This window comes from Triticum dicoccoides, chromosome 6B, assembly GCF_002162155.2.
Source record: "Triticum dicoccoides isolate Atlit2015 ecotype Zavitan chromosome 6B, WEW_v2.0, whole genome shotgun sequence".
In the NCBI taxonomy this organism is placed as follows: Eukaryota; Viridiplantae; Streptophyta; class Magnoliopsida; order Poales; family Poaceae; genus Triticum; species Triticum dicoccoides.
This window is the reverse complement of record NC_041391.1, coordinates 227,320,027-227,327,159: the sequence shown is the minus strand read 5'-3', so window position 1 is coordinate 227,327,159 and position 7,133 is coordinate 227,320,027.

Genomic DNA, 7,133 nt, shown 5'->3' with positions numbered 1-7,133 from the left:
GGGAGAGTGGCGCGGGTGGAGCGGCGGCGGGCGGGCGGCGGGGAGCAGCGGCGGGCAGCGGCGGCGGCGGCAGCTAGCTAGCTAGCGCGGGTCGGGGACGAACGAGTGGAGCGACGAACGAGTGGAGGGGGTGAGCGGGGAGTGGATAAGGCGCCTATGCCGACGGCTTAACCGTCGGCATACATTAGTCATGCCACGTGGCATATACGCCGACGGCTAAGCCGTAGGCATAGGTGTATTTCTTTTTTTTACATCTTAATTACAAACTAGCCGTATACATGTTAATTACACACGTGGCATATATTATTAACTGTCTTCAAATATATTTTTAGTGTATATTATTTTCAATGTTATATATTTATTCTTTTTTATTTTAATGTTTTCTTATAGTTATATATTTATTCTTTTTTATTTCATATAGATTTTTAAATTTTTTATAGTTATAGTTTTCCTTTTTTATGTGTTATTATTTCATATAGATTTTTTTTTAAACTGCTCGGCCCTCTCCTCTCCCGGAACCACACAGAGGGGAGGGGAGAGGAGGCGCCGAATTCGAGCAGCTTCGTCCGCCAAGGCCGTGGCCTGGTCGACGGGGAGGGTGGTGGGACGCCGAATTCGAGACTTGTGAGAGGCCGCCTACTCATGATTTTATCGCGCTCCAAGTATTTAATAATATTCACGCTGCATCGTTACCGCAGAACGTCTACTACCGTGTCATTGCCGTCCGTGAGGGGGGCCACACCCCGGAGACGCGTGTCGCCTCTTCGGACATGCCACCACACCACCCCGCATGTATGAGGGCCCGGTGCGACGCTCCGGTGGCATTGCTACCCCTCAGGGCCCCCGTCCCGCCTAACCCTGTAGCGTTTGACCACGGGATCTAGCCCTTTGACTTTGCACGGACGGGATTTGACCAGTGGACCTCTCCACCCGGTTGTGTTAGGTCAGCCCATAGGAACACTTTGGAGCAACATCCGGGCCAGGCCCACAGCAAGATCCCCTCTGTGTAGACCCGACGCGTCCGTTTTCCCCCTCCAGGTGCCGGCGGCGGCGCCGTCCGTGAGAGGGGGGGCACACCCCGGAGACGCGTGCTGGGCGTTTGCAACCGCCTCAACACTTCGAGACTTGTGAGAGGCCGCCTACGCAAGATTTGACGGTATGCTAGCCCCTGGAGGCCGCCGGCCATAGTCATAGACGTGCGAAGAGCAAGCCGCGTAGAGGGAAGTGTTCAGATACTTCTCCATCACAAAAAATTATGAAAAATTACCATCAGTCCTATAGCACATGTGCCCACGTTGTGTAAAAAACTCATGATTTTATCGCGCTCCAAGTATTTAATAATATTCACGCTGCATCGTTACCGCAGAACGTCTACTACCGTGTCATTGCCGTCCGTGAGGGGGGCCACACCCCGGAGACGCGTGCCGCCTCTTCGGACATGCCACCACACCACCTCGCATGTATGAGGGCCCGGTGCGACGCTCCGGTGGCATTGCTACCCCCAAGGCCCCCGTCCCGCCTAACCCTGTAGCGTTTGACCACGGGATCTAGCCCTTTGACTTTGCACGGATGGGATTTGACCAGTGGACCTCTCCACCCGGTTGTGTTAGGTCAGCCCATAGGAACACTTTGGAGCAACATCCGGGCCAGGCCCACAACAAGATCCCCTCCGTGTAGACCCGACGCGTCCGTTTTCCCCCTCCAGGTGCCGGCGGCGGCGCCGTCCGTGAGAGGGGGGGCCCACCCCGGAGACGCGTGCTGGGCGTTTGCAACCGCCTCAACACTTCGAGACTTGTGAGAGGCCGCCTACACAAGATTTGACGGTATGCTAGCCCCCGGAGGCCGCCGGCCACAGTCGTAGACGTGCGAAGAGCAATCCGCGTAGAGGGAAGTGTTCAGATACTTCTCCATCACAAAAAATTATGAAAAATTACCATCAGTCCTATAGCACATGTGCCCATGTTGTGTAAAAAACTCATGATTTTATCGCGCTCCAAGTATTTAATAATATTCACGCTGGATCGTTACCGCAGAACGTCTACTACCGTGTCATTGCCGTCCGTGAGGGGGGCCACACCCCAGAGACGCGTGCCGCCTCTTCGGACATGCCACCACACCACCCCGCATGTATGAGGACCCGGTGCGATGCTCCGGTGGCATTGCTACCCCCCAGGGCCCCCGCCCCGCCTAACCCTGTAGCGTTTGACCACGGGATCGAGCCCTTTGACTTTGCACGGACGGGATTTGACCAGTGGACCTCTCCACCCGGTTGTGTTAGGTCAGCCCATAGGAACACTTTGGAGCAACATCCGGGCCAGGCCCACAGCAAGATCCCCTCCGTGTAGACCCGACGCGTCCGTTTTCCCCCTCCAGGTGCCGGCGGCGGCGCCGTCCGTGAGAGGGGGGGGGCACACCCCGGAGACGCGTGCTGGGCGTTTGCAACCGCCTCAACACTTCGAGACTTGTGAGAGGCCGCCTACGCAAGATTTGACGGTATGCTAGCCCCCGGAGGCCGCCGGCCACAGTCGTAGACGTGCGAAGAGCAATCCGCGTAGAGGGAAGTGTTCAGATACTTCTCCATCACAAAAAATTATGAAAAATTACCATCAGTCCTATAGCACATGTGCCCATGTTGTGTAAAAAACTCATGATTTTATCGCGCTCCATGTATATAATAATATTCACGCTGCATCGTCACCGCAGAACGTCTACTACCGTGTCATTGCCGTCCGTGAGGGGGGCCACACCTCGGAGACGCGTGCCGCTTCTTCAGACATGCCACCACACCACCCCGCATGTATGAGGGCCCGATGCGACGCTCCGGTGGCATTGCTACCCCCCAGGGCCCCCGTCCCGCCTAACCCTGTAGCGTTTGACCACGGGATCTAGCCCTTTGACTTTGCACGGATGGGATTTGACCAGTGGACCTCTCCACCCGGTTGTGTTAGGTCAGCCCATAGGAACACTTTGGAGCAACATCCGGGCCAGGCCCACAGCAAGATCCCCTCCGTGTAGACCCGACGCGTCCGTTTTCCCCCTCCAGGTGCCGGTGGCGGCACCGTCCGTGAGAGGGGGGCACACCCCGGAGATGCGTGCTGGGCGTTTGCAACCGCCTCAACACTTCGAGACTTGTGAGAGGCCGCCTACGCAAGATTTGACGGTATGCTAGCCACCGGAGGCCGCCGGCCACAATCGTAGACGTGCGAAGAGCAATCCGCGTAGAGGGAAGTGTTCAGATACTTCTCCATCACAAAAAATTATGAAAAATTACCATCAGTCCTATAGCACATGTGCCCACATTATGTAAAAAACTCATGATTTTATCGCGCTCCAAGTATTTAATAATATTCACGCTGCATCATTACCGCAGAACGTCTACTACCGTGTCATTGCCGTCCATGAGGGGGGCCACACCCCGGAGACGCGTGCCGCCTCTTCGGACATGCCACCACACCACCCCGCATGTATGAGGTCCCGGTGCGACGCTCCGGTGGCATTGCTACCCCCCAGGGCCCCCGTCCCGCCTAACCCTGTAGCGTTTGACCACGAGATCTAGCCCTTTGACTTTGCACGGACGGGATTTGACCAGTGGACCTCTCCACCCGGTTGTGTTAGGTCAGCCCATAGGAACACTTTGGAGCAACATCCGGGCCAGCCCACAGCAAGATCCCCTCTGTGTAGACCCGACGCGTCCGTTTTCCCCCTCCAGGTGCCGGCGGCGGCGCCGTCCGTGAGAGGGGGGGGGGCACACCCCGGAGACGCGTGCTGGGCGTTTGCAACCGCCTCAACACTTCGAGACTTGTGAGAGGCCGCCTACGCAAGATTTTACGGTATGCTAGCCCCCGGAGGCCGCCGCCCACAGTCGTAGACGTGCGAAGTGCAATCCGCGTAGAGGGAAGTGTTCAGATACTTCTCCATCACAAAAAATTATGAAAAATTACCATCAGTCCTATAGCACATGTGCCCACGTTGTGTAAAAACTCATGATTTTATCGCGCTCCAAGTATTTAATAATATTCACGCTGCATCACCGCAGAACGTCTACTACCGTGTCATTGCCGTCCGTGAGGGGGGCCACACCCCGGAGACGCGTGCCGCCTCTTCGGACATGCCACCACACCACCCCGCATGTATGAGGGCCCGGTGCGACGCTCCGGTGGCATTGCTACCCCCCAGGGCCCCCGTCCCGCCTAACCCTGTAGCGTTTGACCACGGGATCTAGCCCTTTGACTTTGCACGGACGGGATTTGACCAGTGGACCTCTCCACCCGGTTGTGTTAGGTCAGCCCATAGGAACACTTTGGAGCAACATCCGAGCCAGGCCCATAGCAAGATCCCCTCCGTGTAGACCCGACGCGTCCGTTTTCCCCCTCCAGGTGCCGGCGGCGGCGCCGTCCGTGAGAGGGGGGGGGCACACCCCGGAGACGCGTGCTGGGCGTTTGCAACCGCCTCAACACTTCGATACTTGTGAGAGGCCGCCTACGCAAGATTTGGCGGTATGCTAGCCCCCGGGGGCCGCCGACCACAGTCGTAGATGTGCGAAGAGCAATCCGCGTAGAGGGAAGTGTTCAGATACTTCTCCATCACAAAAAATTATGAAAAATTACCATCAGTCCTATAGCACATGTGCCCACGTTGTGTAAAAAACTCATGATTTTATCGCGCTCCAAGTATTTAATAATATTCACGCTGCATCATTACCGCAGAACGTCTACTACCGTGTCATTGCCGTCCGTGAGGGGGGCCACACCCCGGAGACGCGTGCCGTCTCTTCGGACATGCCACCACACCACCCCGCATGTATGAAGGCCCGGTGTGACGCTCCGGTGGCATTGCTACCCCCCAGGGCCCCCGTCCCGCCTAACCCTATAGCGTTTGACCACGGGATCTAGCCCTTTGACTTTGCACGGACGGGATTTGACCAGTGGACCTCTCCACCCGGTTGTGTTAGGTCAGCCCATAGGAATACTTTGGAGCAACATCCGGGCCAGGCCCACAGCAAGATCCCCTCCGTGTAAACCCGACGCATCCGTTTTCCCCCTCCAGGTGCCGGCGGCGGCGCCGTCCGTGAGAGGGGGGGGGGGCACACCCCGGAGACGCGTGCTGGGCGTTTGCAACCGCCTCAACACTTCGAGACTTGTGAGAGGCCGCCTACGGAAGATTTGACGGTATGATAGCCCCCGGAGGCCGCCGGCCACAGTCGTAGACGTGCGAAGAGCAATCCGCGTAGAGGGAAGTGTTCAGATACTTCTCCATCACAAAAAATTATGAAAAATTACCATCAGTCCTATAGCACATGTGCCCATGTTGTGTAAAAAACTCATGATTTTATCGCGCTCCAAGTATTTAATAATATTCACGCTGCATCGTTACGGCAGAATGTCTACTACCGTGTCATTGCCGTCCGTGAGGGGGGCCACACCCCGGAGACGCGTGCCGCCTCTTCGGACATGCCACCACACCACCCCGCATGTATGTGGGCCCGGTGCGACGCTCCGGTGGCATTGCTACCCCCCAGGGCCCCCGTCCCGCCTAACCCTGTAGCGTTTGACCACGGGATCTAGCCCTTTGACTTTGCACGGACGGGATTTGACCAGTGGACCTCTCCACCCGGTTGTGTTAGGTCAGCCCATAGGAACACTTTGGAGCAACATCCGGGCCAGGCCCACAGCAAGATCCCCTCCGTGTAGACCCGATGCCTCCGTTTTCCCCCTCCAGGTGCCGGCGGCGGCGCCGTCCGTGAGAGGGGGGGCACACCCCGGAGACGCGTGCTGGGCGTTTGCAACCGCCTCAACACTTCGAGACTTGTGAGAGGCCGCCTACGCAAGATTTGACGGTATGCTAGCCCCCGGAGGCCGCCGGCCACAGTCGTCGACGTGCGAAGAGCAATCCGCGTAGAGGGAAGTGTTCAGATACTTCTCCATCACAAAAAATTATGAAAAATTACCATCAGTCCTATAGCACATGTGCCCATGTTGTGTAAAAAACTCATGATTTTATCGCGCTCCAAGTATTTAATAATATTCACGCTGCATCGTTACCGCAGAACGTCTACTACCGTGTCATTTCCGTCCGTGAGGGGGGCCACACCTCGGAGACGCGTGCCGCCTCTTCGGACATGCCACGACACCACCCCGCATGTATGAGGGCCCGGTGCGACGCTCCGGTGGCATTGCTACCCCCCAGGGCCCCCGTCCCGCCTAACCCTGTAGCGTTTGACCACGGGATCTAGCCCTTTGACTTTGCACGGACGGGATTTGACCAGTGGACCTCTCCACCCGGTTGTGTTAGGTCAGCCCATAGGAACACTTTGGAGCAACATCCGGGCCAGGCCCACAGCAAGATCCCCTCCGTGTAGACCCGACGCGTCCGTTTTCCCCCTTCAGGTGCCGGCGGCGGCGCCGTCCGTGAGAGGGGGGGGGGGGCACACCCCGGAGACGCGTGCTGGGCGTTTGCAACCGCCTCAACACTTCGAGACTTGTGAGAGGCCGCCTACGAAAGATTTGACGGTATGCTAGCCCCCGGAGGCCGCCGACCACAGTCGTAGACGTGCGAAGAGCAATCCGCGTAGAGGGAAGTGTTCAGATACTTCTCCATCACAAAAAATTATGAAAAATTACCATCAGTCCAATAGCACATGTGCCCACGTTGTGTAAAAAACTCATGATTTTATCGCGCTCCAAGTATTTAATAATATTCACGCTGCATCGTTACCGCAGAACGTCTACTACCGTGTCATTGCCGTCCGTGAGGGGGGCCACACCTCGGAGACGGGTGCCGCCTCTTCGGACATGCCACCACACCACCCCGCATGTATGAGGGCCCGGTGCGACGCTCCGGTGGCATTGCTACCCCCCAGGGCCCCCGTCCCGCCTAACCCTGTAGCGTTTGACCACGGGATCTAGCCCTTTGACTTTGCACGGACGGGATTTGACCAGTGGACCTCTCCACCCGGTTGTGTTAGGTCAGCCCATAGGAACACTTTGGAGCAACATCCGGGCCAGGCCCACAGCAAGATCCCCTCCGTGTAGACCCGAGGCGTCCGTTTTCCCCCTCCAGGTGCCGGCGATGGCGCCGTTCGTGAGGGGGCCGAACCCCGAAGACGCGTGCCGCCTCTTCAGACATGCCACCAC